The sequence below is a fragment of the Setaria viridis genome, chromosome 1, assembly GCF_005286985.2.
Source record: "Setaria viridis chromosome 1, Setaria_viridis_v4.0, whole genome shotgun sequence".
NCBI classification, from domain to species: domain Eukaryota; kingdom Viridiplantae; phylum Streptophyta; class Magnoliopsida; order Poales; family Poaceae; genus Setaria; species Setaria viridis.
In genome coordinates, this window is record NC_048263.2 from 28,603,335 (window position 1) to 28,620,314 (window position 16,980).

Sequence of the window (16,980 nt, forward strand, 5' to 3'; positions counted from 1 at the left end):
ACCATTTGAGCGTCGTCCACCGCTGAGCACCAAGTTTGCCTCGGCACCGAGTGCCGAGCCTACTCCGTGTTGACGCTCATTATTGACACACTTTTCATGTCATTTAAGTGGTGTTTTCATACATATTCTTATACTAACCCGTCACTTGGCACCTAAAATAACCCCATTTTTGCATATGCATTGTATTTTGGAGGACATTCTGTTTTTGCAGGAAATTGGACTATATTGGAGCATAATTGGACAAGGCTCTGGACGAGCAACAACCCAGAGAAAGATGAAGGCCAACAGGCCCAAAAAGGGCATAGGCCAATCGGCCTAGGGTCCTCAGGGCCCCAATCATGCTCATCTTCGGTGAGAACTCCTCCAAGAATACTTAGGGGCTATGTTTCATAAGATATGACAAGTTCACTTTAGGACCAAAGATGAAAGCAAGTAGGACTTTGGAAAGATATCAAGATCCATCCTAATCCCGAGGCTATCAACATGCAATTCCCGCATGCAAGTAAAAATAAGTTTCCATATTATTAAAAAAGACTTGGTGACGAAGGAGGGCGCGAGAGGCCACAAGAAAGGGCCAGGCCGATCAGCCTGGACCCCCCAGGCCGATCGGCCTGAGGCTTTTCTTGCTCCTCTCGCCTTCCAATTTTCATCACGCGCTCCGCGGACTATAAGTACCCCGAAAATTCACCGAGCCCCAGCATCCAACCACGAGAACTCGACAAAACGAAGGACATCCACCAGAAGGAGCTGAGGGCCATTGCAAGTCTTCAAAGTTGTTTAGGAGATGGCTTAGGCTGACCCTAGCCACCATGGTCTCCCTGCGCGGTTGTGTCATGGTGGAGTTCAGGAGCTAGTTATGGTCATCAATGGTATGTACTCGGTGGTGGTGATCTAAATACATCTATTATATGTGCAATGTTCTTTATGTCATCCGATCTATTAGCGACTCATTGTTTCCTTTTATGCTTTCTCCTTATCATGAATATGCTTGTTCCTTAGTCTGATTCGAGGTTAGACTTCAAAGCATGCTTTATGTAATCATGGCGATTAGATCTAGTATGTTGACCCTTCATGATATTTAGACATGTTCACTTTTGTTCGTGCCCTTAAACTACCTGCGCTGATAGAGAGGATCGTGACAGCATCTAGCTTGTGTAAGGTGGGGGCTTTCGGGAGGTTGACCGGAGGTAGTAGTTTAAAGATTGCTTTGAATGAGATGCATGTTGTGCTTGCTTGTTAGCTAGAACTACAACTAGAAGATGATAGGCTCTTACTACCCTTGGTGGTGTTTTATCATATACATATCTATGGATGTGATCTACCTGTTCTCATGATTTACCTTTACACCAAGGCTACCCTCTTCATATGCAATCTATGCTTCATGTTAGGATTAGATCTGTTAGATTAGATGGAAAACCCTAGTTAGTTCGATGCTGATCCACGGATTGACAAACCTTAGATGAAATACTCTGAGGGAAAAGCTACGATGATCTGTGCACTTGCGATTCACAAACTGACGTGTTGCCATCAACACTCCGCCGCCGCCGCATGTAGATCCGACCTCAAAACATCGGGTCCGGTTGCCGGTCCACTGGATCCGACCGCTGGAGCGCCGACAAGGCCGCAGGCACCGCCCATGCAACCACTCTCCAAGCCGGTGCCGCCACTCTCCATGTGTGGCTGTGCCCCGGAGGCACCCTTCGCGTGGCCACCTTCACTGCCACGGCGACCCCACGCGCGGGGTTCACTGCACCAACCTGCGGCGTCCCTAGCCACCGAGCATCGCACCTCGGTGCCCGCAACCTACCTGGGCGACACCCAGTGTCTATGCGCCTGGCTTGGGGCGGCAGGGTTGATGGGAGATAGCGGCAGCGGATTAGGGCGTAGAGCAGTCGGGCAGGGCCTGGGAGCGGGTGGGTATAAGGGGAAGGTGAGGCAGTGGGGTGGGAAGGAGTTCCGTGAGGGAAGTGGATGAGCGGGGCGCCCGGGCGTGGGGGAGGCGAGGTGATGGAGAAGGTCCGCTAGGGACTAACCAATGAATATCAGCCCTTGGATCTGAGTGAAGAGAGAGAGAGAGAAGAGGACTTGAGGAGAGATCTCGACGCTCCATTTTAATAGGGTTGGATTTGTGGGTGTATGCCATCGGGTGGATGGAGCAAAGCCACTCAGCGGGAAGACTTTGTTGAGTGGACCTAGCAAAGAACGAACTCATCAATTAGTAGGGTAGATGCCGGCACCGGCGCCACTTGAGCGCTGTCAGCCGTTAAGCGCCGAGCCTGCCTCGGCAACAAGCGTCCAGCCTGCTCTATCACCGCCACACACAGATCTGGCCTAAAGACACCAGGTCCGACCGCCGACCCACCGAATCCGGCCGCCAGAGCGCCGTCGCGACCACCGACACCGCCTGTGCAGCCACTCTCCAAGCTGGCGCCGCCACTTTCCATGCACGGCTGTGCCTCAGAGGCACCCTTCGCATGGTCACCTTCACCGCTGTCGTGCCCCCACACGCGGGGCTCGCCGCGCCAAGCTGTGGCGTCCCTGGCCGCCGAGCGCCGCACCTCAGCGCCCGCGACCTGCTTAGGCGAAACCCGGTGCCCATGCACCTGGCCTGGGGTGGCGGGGTTGACGGGAGATGGCGGTGGTGGCGGCGGATTAGGGCGCGGAGCAGTCAGGTAGGGCCTGGGGGTGGGTTGGTGCGAGGGAAAGGCAAGGTGGCGGGGTGGGGGAGGAGTTCCGTGAGGGAAGCAGATGAGCGGGGTGCCCTGGCGTGGAGGAGGCGAGGCGGCGGGGTGATGGAGATGGTCCGCGTGGGACTAACCAATGAACATCTACCCTTAGATTTGAGTGAAGAGAGAGAAGAGGACTTGAGGAGAGATCGACGCTCCATTTTAGTAGGGTTGGATTTGTTGGTGTATGGCATTGGGTGGACGGAGCAAAGCCACTCCACTGGGAGACTTTGTTGGGTGGACCTAACAAAGAACGAACTCGTCAATTAGTAGGGTAGATGTACACGCATTTGTAAAACTCACTCGATGAATAGGGTGGTGGTGTCGTGAAGGAGGAAGTTCACGACGAAGTTGGAAGCGGTAATGTCAATGACGACAAAAGCGTCAGCGATGAGATCCACGGATGAGAAACGGCAGGTGGCGGCCATACCAATGGGCAGCTTGAAGCCTTGAACGGTGATAGCCACACTGATTAGATCACCGGCATACGATGAGGATCTGCCACCAGCTGTAGGAAATGGCATGCGGTGTTGCCACCAACAAGCATTGGCATATTACCCGTGAATGCTTTCGTTTGTCCGTCGGCATCTTGACTAATCTTAAGCTTCTGATGGCTTGGACTAACCGAGCAGGACTCGAAGGTTGCCACCACCACTGAGCAAACGGACTCGAACATTACTTGTAAGGAGCTTCTCCAGCGTGGATATAAAGCTGAGTCCATGGGTGTTGTGTTGTAACATCATTGAATCGCCTACATCACCGGAAGTACCTGCCACCATGGATCTACGCCATTGACATCTCTACCTCTCTAAACTCGACGCCAAGCAACCACACTAGGGGTGAAGATCCTTTTTATTAAGCCCATCTTCTTTCTAGCTTAGTAGCCACGAGGCACACGCAGGACCATTGATGAGTTCATCGCAACGGGGCACACATTATCAGTTACCCTTCCATTTGCACAACTTACTCCTGGCCAGTCGCAATAAGACATGATTGGGTTATCAGTGAAGTTGTCTCATGCTTGGCGCACAGTGACGGAGCCAAAAACTTGAATTTATCTTGTTAGAAGGGAGTCATGGACCAGCTGTGTTAAAGTTTTCAAAATTCGATCAAAATTTGAATTTTACAGTGGAAACTTGCATGGCTTGGGGGGGGAGGGGTAGTTGGCCCCTACATATATAGGAAAGGGGCGAGGCAAGGCTGGACGTGAGTAGTGGGCGAGGATGGAGAGTGCGGTGATGTTGGAGTGTTAGAAGATGTGTATGTGCTGTGCATGTACATGGGCCTTGGCTATGCGCCAGGCCCAGGCCGGCTCCCTACCGTGCCCTAGATGGATTAGGATGAACAGTCTTATCCCTTGTGGGTTGTGTTTCTATAAACCTCACCAAGGGTTGCCTATATATTTGTACATGTTGTATACCCTAATCAATCTATTATTCCACACAATTGTTGTTGCTTTCATGGTATCAGAGCCCGAGTTATCCCTGATTGCTTACCTTTCGCATTCTAGCACGCCGCCGACGTCGCTCCTAGCGCGCCTCCGCCGGCGCTGCTCTTAGTGCGCCCGACCGCGGTGCTGCTCCCACATTGGCTCTCCACCGCCCTATCCTCCATGGCCGGCACCCTGCCGCCCGAGTCCTCCTTCGCCACCGCTGTCGAGGCCGCCAAGCGCACGGCTGATGCTAGCGCCGCCGCCGTTGCTCTGCGCCGCGCCACCCGCAAGGAAGCCTGTGCCACCGCCCTCGCCTGCACCGTCGCGGCTGAGGCTAAGGCCACCGCTACCACGTAGGAGCGCGACGTCGCCGATGCCCGCCTTTGCAAGGGCCTGGCACGCGCCGCCCAGGAGCGCCAGGGCGGCCCGCCTGACTCCGATGAGGAGGACACTAGCGCCAACCTCTCCGACTAGGCGCCCGACGCTCACCAGGCCATGATGCTCCACGAGGCCGCCACCATCCTCAACCTGCATGCCCATGCCGTCACCGTGCAGAACATTCGAAGCCTCATCCCCGTCGTCCTCGACACCGCCGCCGACAACTACTCACGGTGGCATGAGCAGTTTCTCCCAACCATCAGCAAGTGTTCGCTGCAGGATCACATTCTCCGTGACGTTCCCACCCTGACCTGTCCTAATTGGGGATGGACGGACTGCATCGTCCGGTCTTGGCTCTACGGCACCATTGCCATCGACCTCGTCGACATCATCATGGATCACGGCGAGCACGGCGCCACCGCTTGCGCCACCTGGCTTGCCATTGAGATGCAGTTTCTCAGCAACTGGGAGACACGAGTCCTCTACCTCGACGCCAAGTTCCAGACCTTCAGCTAGAGTGACTTGTCCATTACGGATTACTGCCGTCACTTCAAGAGCATGGCGGACGCCCTCGGTGATCTCGGCGAGCAAGTCTCCGACCGCAACCTCGTCCTCAACATCATCCGCAGGCTTAACGAGAAGTTCACCGCCATCGGCCGGGACATCCGACGCTCTCGTCCTCTTCGCTCCTTTCTGGAGGCTCGCGACGATCTGCTGCTCGAGAAGCTCACGATGGTGCCTCCTTCCTCGACTCCGTCCACGGTGCTGCTCACTGGCATCAACATTGGCTCCTATTCTCACCCTTCTACGCCTCTCCACCAGTCTATCAGGCGTTCTGGCTCTGGGGCGGCATGGGGGGCCCTCCTCCAAGAAGAAGTGGGACAGGGGCCGGCGTGGAGGTCAGCAACGGCAGGGTAGTGGCAACGGCGGCAAGGTAGTGGCAACGGCAGCAAGGCCCTTGCCGCCGGTGCCTAGGCCCCTGCTCCCGGCACCACCCAGGAGTTTGGCGATCCCTGGCCCTCCTTCTAGAACCCCTAGTCCGGTACAATTTAGATGTAGCTGGGCCCTCGGCAGCAGGCCGCCATTCCTCCCCGTCTAGCCGCGCCCACACCGGTGTTTCAGTAGCAGGCGCAGTAGGCCCTCATCGCCCAGCTGCGGGCGTTGTACACTCAACAGTAGCAGAGGCTGCTCTAGAGCCTTCAGGTCCCCCTTATGGGGCAACAGGCACCCTACCTAGGGCAGCATGCGCCATAGGTGCCCACGGGGTTCTACAATCCCATGACGGGCCTGCCCTCCTCCTGGGATCAGCAGTCCCTTGCCTCGACGTTCAGCACCATGACCCTCAACCAGCCGCAGCTGAATGACTAGTATCTTGATTCAGGTGCCACCTCACACACGACTTCAGACATTGGTACTCTTTCACATTTTCTCACCTGTGGTATCCCTTTCCTTCATCAATTGTTGTCGGTGATGGTTCCTTGCTTCCTGTCATGGCTACTGGCACAACTCATTTTCGAGTTCCTTGTCCCTTAACAATGTTCTAGTTTCACCTAAACTTATTAAGAACCTTATTTCTGTTCACCATTTTACTTCTGATAATAATTGTTCTATTGAATTTGATCCCGCTGGCTGCTCAATGAAGGATCTGGCGTCTCGGAGGCTGATCGTCAGGTGAAATAGCTCCAGGCCACTCTATCCCCTACGGTTCCCTGCTGCCCATGCTCTCGCTGCCGTCTCGACCTCCTCTGTGTGGCATCGCCGTCTTGGACATCCCAACCATGAAGTTTTGTTCAAAGTCGCTTCGATCATTCCTTTTTGTACTAAGGACATTCATACCATCTGTCATGCGTGTCAGTTAGGGTAACACACTCGCCTCCCTTTTCAGTCCTCTGCTTCTAGAGCATCTAGTACTTTGATCTTATTCACTGCAATTTGTGGACGTCTCCTATTCCTAGTGTGTCTGGTTATAAATACTATTTGCTTATTCTTGATGATTGTTCTCATTATTTGTGGACGTTCCCATTAAGTCTTAAATCTGACACTTTTGCGACTCTAGCTAACTTCTTCTCCTCTGTGCGTACTCAGTTTGGCGCCATTGTGAAGGAAGTTCAGTGTGACAACAGCCGCGAGTTCGATAACTCCAGCACACGCACCTTCTTCCTCACGCACGGGGTTCGTCTTCGCATGTGTTGCCCCTATACATCGTCCTATAACGGTTGGGCCGAGCGCATGACTCGGAGCGTCAACAATGTTGTCCGCTCCCTTCTCTTTCAGGCTAGTATGCCTCCCTCCTATTGGGTTGAGTCTCTGCACACTGCTACACATTTACTGAACATTCTACCCACAAAAACCCTTAGCTCCTCCAAGCCGCACATGGGTCTGTTTTGCGTCTCGCCGTCTTATGACGATCTCTGGGTTTTTGGTTGCACTTACTATCCGAATCTTTCCGCTATTGCGCCACACAAACTCGATCCTCGCTCCACCCTGTACGTTTTCCTTGGCTATTCTGCTCATCACAAGGGATACCGTTGCCTTGATCTCTCATCCAATCGGGTCATCATCTCTCGCCATGTCATGTTTGACGAGACTACCTTTCCCTTTTCTCACCGGTAACCGCCCCCAGCTAACGAGGATTCTGATTTTTTGTTGGAATCTTCTGATGTGGTGCTGCCCCCTATTGGCTCGGCACCATCTCTGTTTCCAACAGGACACTCACCGGGCGCACCTTCGGCATCTCCGTTGCCGCAGCCTGCCGCATCGCCGGACCCTGCTGGGGCCACGCCACCTTCGACTGCTTCGACTGCGATCGCACCACACGTGGGTACGGCCTCGACCGTACCAGCGTGCGCTCCGATGGGTCGAGCGAATGCCCCGACCGCACCAGCGACCTTCCCGATCGGTCGGGCGAGCGCCCCGACCGCATCGGCGACCGCTTCGATCCGTCGGGCGAATGTCCCAACCGCACCGGCGAGCTCTCTGATCGGTCGGCTGAGCGCCACGACCGCACCGGCGACCGCTCCACTAGGTCGGGCGACCGCCCCGACCGCACTGGCGTGCGCCCCAATCAGTCGGGCGAGCGCCCTGACTGCACCAGCGACCTCCCCGATTGGTCGGGCGAGCGCCCCGATTGCACCGGCGAATGCTCCGGTCGGTCGAGCGAACGTCCCGACCGCACTGGCGAGCTCTCCAATCGGTCGGCTGAGCGCCCCAACTGCATTGGCGACCGCCCTGACTGTACCGGCGACCGCTCCGCTCGGTCGGGCGAACACCCCGACCGCACTAGTGAGCTCTTCGATCGGTCGGTTGCGCGCCCCGACTGCACCAGCGACCGCTCCGCTCGATCAGGCGAACACCCCAATCGCACCAGCGAGCTCTTCGATTGGTCAGGCGAGCGCCACGACCGCACTAGCAAGCTCTTCAATTGGTCAGGCGAGCGCTCTGACCGGTTGGGCGAGCGCCCATGGTTCTCCCCCACGCAGCCTCCTGCTCCGACCATTCTTCCTCGCGGTGCGGTTCCCATGGGTCGCGTCGCCAATCAGCATCCCATGACAATGCGCGGGAAGCTAGGGTTTGATCTGCCCAAACTTTTTCATTCCTCCCAGCTGTCACCAGTGCCTCGCACTTATCGGGGCGCTCTCACTGATCCCAATTGGCGTCGGGCAATGAAGGAGGAGTTTGACGCGTTGTTGGCCAATCACACGTGGGATCTTGTACCACATCCTACTCAGGCCAATGTTGTTACTGTCAAGTGGGTTTTCAAGCACAAGTTTCATTCCGACGGTTCTCTGGAGCACTACAAAACATGATGGGTGCTTTGTGGGTTTACTCAGCGACCTGGGATTGATTTTTCTGAGACTTTCAGTCCTGTGATCAAACCAGCCACCGTCCGTACAATGTTGTCCCTTGTTCTCTCTCATCATTGGACAATTCATCATTTGGATATGGAGAATGCTTTTCTTCACGGGATGCTTTTAGAGACAGTCTACTGTGCTCAGCCTGCTGGCTTTGAGGATACCGCCTGTCCTGATCATGTTTGTCGGCTGAATTGCTCTCTGTATGGACTTAAGCAGACTCCTCGTGCTTGGTACAATCACTTTGCCTCTCACCTGCTGCAGCTCAGCTTTGTGGAAGCCAAGACCGACACTTCCCTGTTTGTGTACCACCGCGGCGACGACATGGTCTATCTTCTCCTTTATGTGGATGATATAGTCCTCATGGCGTCTCCGACACCTCTTCTTCATCGCACTATTGATGCCTTACAACTGGAGTTTCCGATGAATGATCTTGGTGAACTTCATCATTTTCTGGGTATGCATGTTCAGCGGTCTGGTGATGGTCTTCTTCTGTCTCAGCGCCAGTTTATGTTGGAGATTCTGGAGCATGCTGGTATGACTGATTGCAAGTCTTGTTCCACATCGGTTGATACAAATCCGAAGTTGTCTGCTACTAACGGTGCCCTGCTTGTCAATGGGACTGATTTTTTAAGCCTCGCTGGTGCTCTACAGTATCTTACCTTCACTCGTCCCGACATTGCTTATGCGGTTCAGCAGGTTTGTCTACACATGCATGATCCTCATGAGCCATATCTTGCCGCCTTGAAGCGCATTCTGTGGTATATTCGTGGCACTCCTCACTTGGGTTTGCATCTCCGTCCCTATACTCAGCTGGATTTGCTGGTTTACTCCAACGCTGATTGGGCTGGTTGCCCAAACACCCGGAAGTCCACTTCCGGTTATGCAGTTTTTTTGGGCGACAACTTGGTCTTCTGATCTTCAAAGCGACAAACTGCAGTCTCTCGCTCGAGTGCCAAGGCTAAGTATCAGGCAGTTGCCAATGCCGTTGCCGAGGTCTCCTGGTTGCGCCAACTTCTAGTTTAGCTGCATGTTCCTCTATGTTGCACCGCCTTTGTTTATTGCGATAACATCAACATTGTCTACATGTCTTTGAACCCTGTTCAGTATCAGTGCCCAAAATACATGGAGATTGATCTCCACTTTGTTCGTGAGCGCGTTGCGACTGGTGATGTCCGCGTTCTTCATGTTCCGATGAGCTCTCAGTACACTGACATTTTCACCAAAGGCCTGCCTTCTTTAGTGTTTACGGAGTTCAGGTCCAGTCTAAACGTTCAAGCTGCCGACGATCAGACTGCGGGGGTGTGTTAGAAGATGTGTATATGTTGTATGTGTTGTGCGTGTACATGGGGCCTGGTTATGCGCCAGGCCCAGGCTGGCTCCCTGTCGTGCCCTAGATGGATTAGGATGGGCAGTCTTATCCCTTGGTCGATTGTGTTTCTATAAACCTCACCTAGGGCTGCCTATATATTTGTACATGTTGTATACCCTAATCAATCTATTATTCCACGCTACAAAACCCATGGAGAGTGGTGCAAAAATTTGAGCATAGGCATTTGTGGAGCTTTAATGAAAATGAGTTGGACACAACATCCAGTGTCATGGTACTTGCATATCAAGATGATGTAATTGAAGAAACCTTGAATGATGGTATTGGTGATGGTTCGGAGGCTCTGGTGTGTATTACTAACGAGGAAGAGGAGTGGACTGTCATTCCAGCGGCTCAAGTTACTTCCATTCACCAACATGTTATATCTGATGTGGACAAATTCAATTCTGATGATGAGGAGAAGGACGAAACTATCTGGCAATACCATGATGAAGATAAAAATCCTGCACCTAATAGTGACGAGGATTAGGAAGTGAAATAAATTGATGTTTTACTTGATCCGATTTGAACTCATTTGTTGTATAAGATATGAATCGATATGTACAAGTAGACCTTTTATCATAGTAGTTGTGGGAAAATCTTTCTGACGCATCTCAATATGTTCAAAAGCACACTTAGCTGGCTATTGATCCAACATGTTGTATTGTAAAACACGAAACATCCTGTGATGCCTTCCAAAATCTTTGAACACCCATTTGGCTAGCTGTTTATCCGGTTCGGTGTATTATCAAACACCAGAACATTCTGTGACGTCTTGAAAATCTTCGAATGCCCATTTGGCTAGCAGTTTATCCGGTTCGGTGTATTGTCAAACACTGGAACATCCTTCGACCACTTTCAAAATCTTCGAGCACCCATTTGGCTAGCTGTTTATCCAGTTCGGTGTATTCTCAAACACCGGAACATCCTTATGCTCGAACAAGGTTGGGTAGGAAACTCCTACCCATCTTCTTGTCTAGGTGCGTACTATACCTTTATGACTTTATCCAACGTCGTGTCACTCTAGCTGACCCGCCGTTCCCTATTCCCCACTTACTAAAAGGTCACTTGTGGCGCTTGCTCTTGGTAGGGTTTAGCCGCCGCTGCAGCCGCCCGCCATCGTGGCCGTGCTCCGCCGCTACTGCTATCTGCCACCGCTTGCTCCAATTTCACCAGTATTCGTCGTTGAAAGGGGGATTCGTTAAATTTTTTTAAGATCATTGCGGACGATGATTCGAGAATGATCTTGCAGATAAGCCGAGATGGTGGCAAGAGAAATGGAAAGGCACTTGACCCGCCTCTGGTGAAGCGACAAAGGAAATCGTAGGAGAATTTTGCAGGCACGTTTGGTGCTCAAACGTGGCAAAGGGGCAGGTCCATTACACAGAAGTCTTCCCTTGCCCATTCCCGCCATACACAGGGTGGGTCAACTTCGGCGCCTTCCTACCGCACACGGGGTGGGTCAACCTCTGCGCCTTCTGGGCGACAGCAATGTACGCGGCGTCGGCCGCCCCACCCTGCTGAGTTTCCTGCTCCTGGCCCCAGAGAGCAAATTATTTACCCTCCACCAGAAGAGCCACTAAGGATGATTGACCTGAGCATGCATAGCTACCAAATAATTAAAAGACTTATATTTGTGTCTGAGGATGTCTGGTTTAAAAAATTCCATGACAGACGGATCGAACAAAAATTTAGGAATGTTATTCAGCAAACTTTCTAGTATAACTACAAAAAGCTATCCACCAAACTATTTGAGCACAAGATTATAAACTGGAATCATACGAACATGGTGGCGGGAGGAGAGAATATTAAGGGATACTTCGATCAACTACCTGGATTGGCTGATTTGGTCTTAGGGCATCATCAGTATATTGAGGATTGGGTCCAAGTTTTCTATGCTACAGTGTACATTCCTGAGAGCAGAGAATACATTTAGGTCATGTTTCAGAGAGCTCCACATAGAATTTGGCAACACCAAATTGCTGATAGTCTTGGAGTCAATACGTGTCACGTGTCCCTACACTACATTGTCTACGGGGATGGTGAACCACCTCGCCCTAGTTTGCTTGTTGGATCGTTCCCTTCGGATGAGGATATGGCCAAACTTTTTGTGGAGCCGTTCCTTTCTCGCCGAGCATATCGCACACCTAACATGCTTACACCTAAGGCCAATGTGGTTCACCGAACACTAAGGAAGACATTGTTACCACGGATCGGCAATGCAGAGTCCATCACTAGTCTTTAGCAGTGGCTTCTTCTTCACGTCATGACTGACCGGGAGTTCGACATCATGGACTTTATTCTTTGTGAGATTCAAGATGTCATCCATGATGGGTTAACTGTGGCTCGATAAATGCCATATGCTCACTGGATTTCCGTCATCCTGAGTCATCTTACTAAAAAAGATGAGAACGGTAGATAGGTGCAAACTGGACCTAAAAATTGGTGACATGAGTACAGCAATGCTAAAACATAATTCAAGGTATACAAGACAGCGAGACCAGGAGACAGATGTCGTGGCCTAAGGGCTAGGAATGAGCCATCTCCTGATGAGCACAGAAATGAGAATGATTGCTAAGACAGCGAAGACAGTGAGGAGGAAAATATGTATGTACCTGGTCTCCAAGCCACTCATGACCAGGAGGCAGGTGCATCGCAATCTACTACAGAAACAGTACCGGTCACTCCAGCAAAAGCCAGTGAGCCGACCTAGCTTGCCTTAATTCTTCGGAGACTGGTTGATGGTCAGGCAAAATAAGCCAAAAATAATCTCCGTATGGCCGAGCTACAGAAACGGTTGGACAAAAGACTAGCTCATTAGGAGGAGAGACAATTCGCGTGGCTAGAGCAGGTGGCACAGAGGGCAAACCAGAACATGAGCACTGCTCTCACCACCGCCTCTACCGTCCTCAATTAGTTGCACTAGCATGTCGGGTTACCACCACCGCAAATTCAACTCCCACATGTTGTTTAGACCCCCTGCTAATCATGCCTCCGACTGAACCGGGTAAAACCTCTGAGGTCTCCTTGCCACATCACAGTTCAGCTGGAATTCCACAATTGTTGACATCAACGTCAACCCTAACAGAAAAGGATTCCACACTTGTTTCTACAAAGAAGGGTGGCAACGATGAGGAAGCAAATGCATCAATACTCATGGTTCTATCTGATATTGTTGCCTCGCAACATCAAAAGGAAGATCCTGTGGTGGAAACAGCTACATATCCGGATGATCGTGAAGTGTCTACCGCTGCTACTCTAGATGATCCTAGTCTCACTACTTTGCAAGGTAAGGATGATCCGAGTCTCACTACTTTGCAAGCTTAGGAAGATCCTGCGGTGGCTCCTGCTCCTTGTCTCGCTACGTCGGAAGGCTCTCCTATACATGCTCTTGGTCTCGCTATGTCAGAAGGCTCTCCTGCACCTGCTCCTGGACGAACTATGTCGGAAGGCTCTGCTGCACCTGCTCATGCTCCAACTACGTCGGAAGGCTCTGCTGCACCGGCCTGCTCCAACTACGTCGAAAGGCTCTGCTGCACCTGCTATTGTTGCTCCTCCTCCTCCAAATAATCATGTATCTCTAGCTTCTAATGACCCTCTTCTGCCAACCAATCCTACTATGTCAGCACCTTCTTCAAACCCCGATGACAAAGAGGTAGAATGTTAAACAATTCTTTTGTTACCATTGATTGTTGTATCGATTTGAACAATAAATGTTTCATTGTCATGCACGAACCAACTATTTCATTGAGCCTTGTAATAATATTTGCCTGGGCTTTGTGCTCAGGTTTTAACTATTGGTGATCTGGCGGAGTTTGTACCAGAGTCGGACGAGTCTTATAACTGGTTTGGTACCAATGGGGTGCAGAATGACCAAGCGGATAGGCTGGCATGTCATCTTCAAGTTGCAGATGAAGCTAGATCATCTAACTGCTCTAAGGGCATTGAAGACTGGGATTTTCGAGTGTTTGAGTCGACGAAGTGGATTAAGATTATTGATACATGAGGGAACACAGGCGTGGCAGGGTCTAGTCTTCCGCCACCCAAAAAGGAGACTTCTCTGACCTCGCCATCATGTAATGAGTGATGCTATCTATACAAGAAACCCAAAACTACCTTCGTAGTATTTTTGTTTGTAATTTTTAATGTAACCCAAAACTATGTCCAGAGCTAATTAATCCAAGGGAGCCATTTAATAGGAGGGAGGGATGTTTGATCTCCAATGTGCGCATGATTGAGTAGTTAGGAAATCCAATGGGGAAAAATGATGTTCGATTGCCAATGTGCACATAAATAAGTACTACGTACACCTAATCGAAGGGAGATTTCTTTAGTTTCGAATGTTAACATGTGTGTAAGTAAGCACATGCAACTAAAGGGAGGGATGTTTGATCTCCAATGTGCGCATGATTGAGTAGTTAGCAAATCCAATTGGGGAAAATGATGTTTGATTGACAATGTGCACACGAATAAATAGTAAGCACACCCAATCGAAGGGAGACTTTTTTATTTCCAATGTTAACATGTAAGTAAGCACATGCAACCAAAGGCAGAGTTGTTTGATTTCCAATGTGCATATGATTAAGTAGTAAACACATCCAATGGAAGGTATGGTACAAGAATTTCCAATATCGCCGGGATGGTAAAAGGATTTCCAATCATAGTAAGCACACTGAATAGACGGGAGATTCCTTTGGTTTCCCAATGTAAAACTCTCTCTCTCTCTCTCTCTCTCTCTCTATATATATATATATATATATATATATATATATATATATATAGTTGTTCTCCATCCTAGATACTCCCTCCGTTCTTGTTTATAAGATGTGATATGATATGATATTGTCTCCCTTATTACACTTATGCGCATACGCCTTATAAATGAAGGGATTAGTACCTAACAACGTACTTCAATATAAACGGAACAGTACATAAACGGAGGGAGTGGTACCAAATAACGGAATATCCGGCTTTTTGAAGGTGTTCTCATGATATACCAAAGATTTCGAATGATAATTTGTTGAATCTGGGTCCAGATTCTCCTGATTCTAGCAATAAAGTTTTGATACATATTACGCTGATTGTACCAATAATAAGAAACGTCCCTGAATAGACTACTAGACATTCCACTATTTGGATTTTTGTCCGGCATATTCTACTAAGTGGAACATCCTTTGGTCGCCATTACCTGGCGTGGACCAGCCCCAAAATCTTTCCGGCACACTATTCAAATATTCGGAAGCCTGGGCCAAGCCGTGTGATAGATGTGAAATGTCAATTTTCCTCCCCCCTCACAACAGCACCCCATTTCATCCACCACCATAGTAAAAGGGTATATTGGTAATGTGACAGGGCCATCCACCCAATTGGCCAAATGCCCTGTCCCTTCCCTCCCTCCGTCCAAATCTTCCGCATCTAAAAATTTTCTACCATTAGTTCCCCTTCACCTCCTCACCGCTATCCCAAATCTTCACCTCCTTCTTGCCGCCATCCCAAATCTTCACCTCCTCCTCGCCGCCATCCCAAATCTTCACCAGCTCACTGCCATCCACAATCTTCCCTTCATAGTTGCTGCCCATTTTCCATCTCCCTTCGTAGGACCAGCGGCGACGCAATGACACCAGGCGGGAAGGTCCTACGAAGGAAAGATCAACAACCATGTACAATGTTTTCCTCCCTAGTTAAGCGTCCCCGGTGATGTGATTAAAGTGTTTCCTTATTTGGTTTTGTTACTGCTTTTATTTTGTTAATATGATTAAAGTGTACATGATGCAGCCCGAGGGTTTTGTTGATCCGAACAATGCTGGAAAGGTATGCAAACTTCAGAAATCCATTTATGGATTGAAACAAGGATCTAGGAGTTGGAACATTCATTTTGATGAAGTGGTCAAAGGGTTTGACTTCATTAAGAACGGAGAAGAGGCTTGTGTTTACAAGAAAGTTAGTGGGAGCTCTGTAGTATTTCTAATCTTATATGTGGATGACAAATTATTGATTGGAAACAACATTTCTATACTTGAGTCCGTAAAGACTTCACTGAAAAATAGTTTTTCGATGAAGGATTTAGGGGAAACAGCATATATTTTGGGTATCAAAATCTATACAGATAGATCCAGAAGGTTTATAGGATTAAGCCAAGATATTTACATTGACAAAGTGTTGAAATGGTTCAGCATGGAAGAGGCAAAGAAAGTGTTCTTGCCTATATCACATGGCATACACCTTAGCAAGACTCAGTGTCCTTCGACAACTGATGAGCGGGATCACATGAGTAGAGTGTCATATGCTTCAGCTATCAGATCTATCATGTATGCAATGATAAGTACTCGTCCAAATGTTTCATATGCGCTAAGTATGACAAGCAGACATCAGTCTGATCCAGGTGAGAGTCACTAGACGACGGTGAAAAACATTCTTAAGTACTTAAGAAGGACTAAAGATATGTTCCTCGTCTATGGAGGTGAGGAGGAGCTCGTTGTAACAGGTTACACCGATGCTAGTTTCCAAACAGACAAAGACAATTCAAAGTCACAATCAGGATTTGTGTTTACGATAAACGGTAGTGCTGTTAGCTGGAAGAGTTTCAAGCCGGAGATGGTGGCTGATTCTACGACAGAAGCCGAGTATATCGCGGCTTCAGAAGCCATGAAGGAGGGTGTTTCCAGGAATTTCCTTATTGAACTTGGTGTGTTCCCGAATGCGTCCAGCCCATTGAATCTTTACTGTGATAACAATAGGGCTATTGCGCAAGCAAAGGAGCCAAGGAATCACCATAAGAACAAACACGTAATGTAGCGATTTCATCTCATTCGAGACTTCGTTAACCGAGGCGAGATAAAGATATGCAAAATCCACACAGATTTAAATATTTCTGATCTTTTGACAAAACCTCTCCCGCAGTCTAAGCATGATGCGCACATAAGAGCTATGGGTATTAGATATCTTCTAGATTGACTCTAGTGCAAGTGGGAGACTATTGGAGGTATGCCCTAGAGACAATCATAGAGATGATGATATCCCATTGTATCCATGATTTATATTGTGTTCCTTGAATATTCATTAAAGGCTACTTGAATTGATTTGCAATTATGTGAATTGTGTGTGAAACTCTTTACTTGTATGGTTATTCTAAAAGTTATCCCTAGTCGGAGTTCATGTGAGGACACACATGAATATTAGACTAGCACATGTATTAGTTGATGACTATGTTTCACAAGTCATGGA

At 49.6% G+C, this 16,980-nt stretch overlaps 1 pseudogene; it reads left to right on the forward strand.

The window, feature by feature from the left end:
- The first annotated feature begins 5,094 nt into the window (after window positions 1-5,094).
- LOC140221661 (uncharacterized) lies at window positions 5,095-8,342 on the forward strand (annotated as a pseudogene).
- The last annotated feature ends 8,638 nt before the right edge of the window (window positions 8,343-16,980 follow it).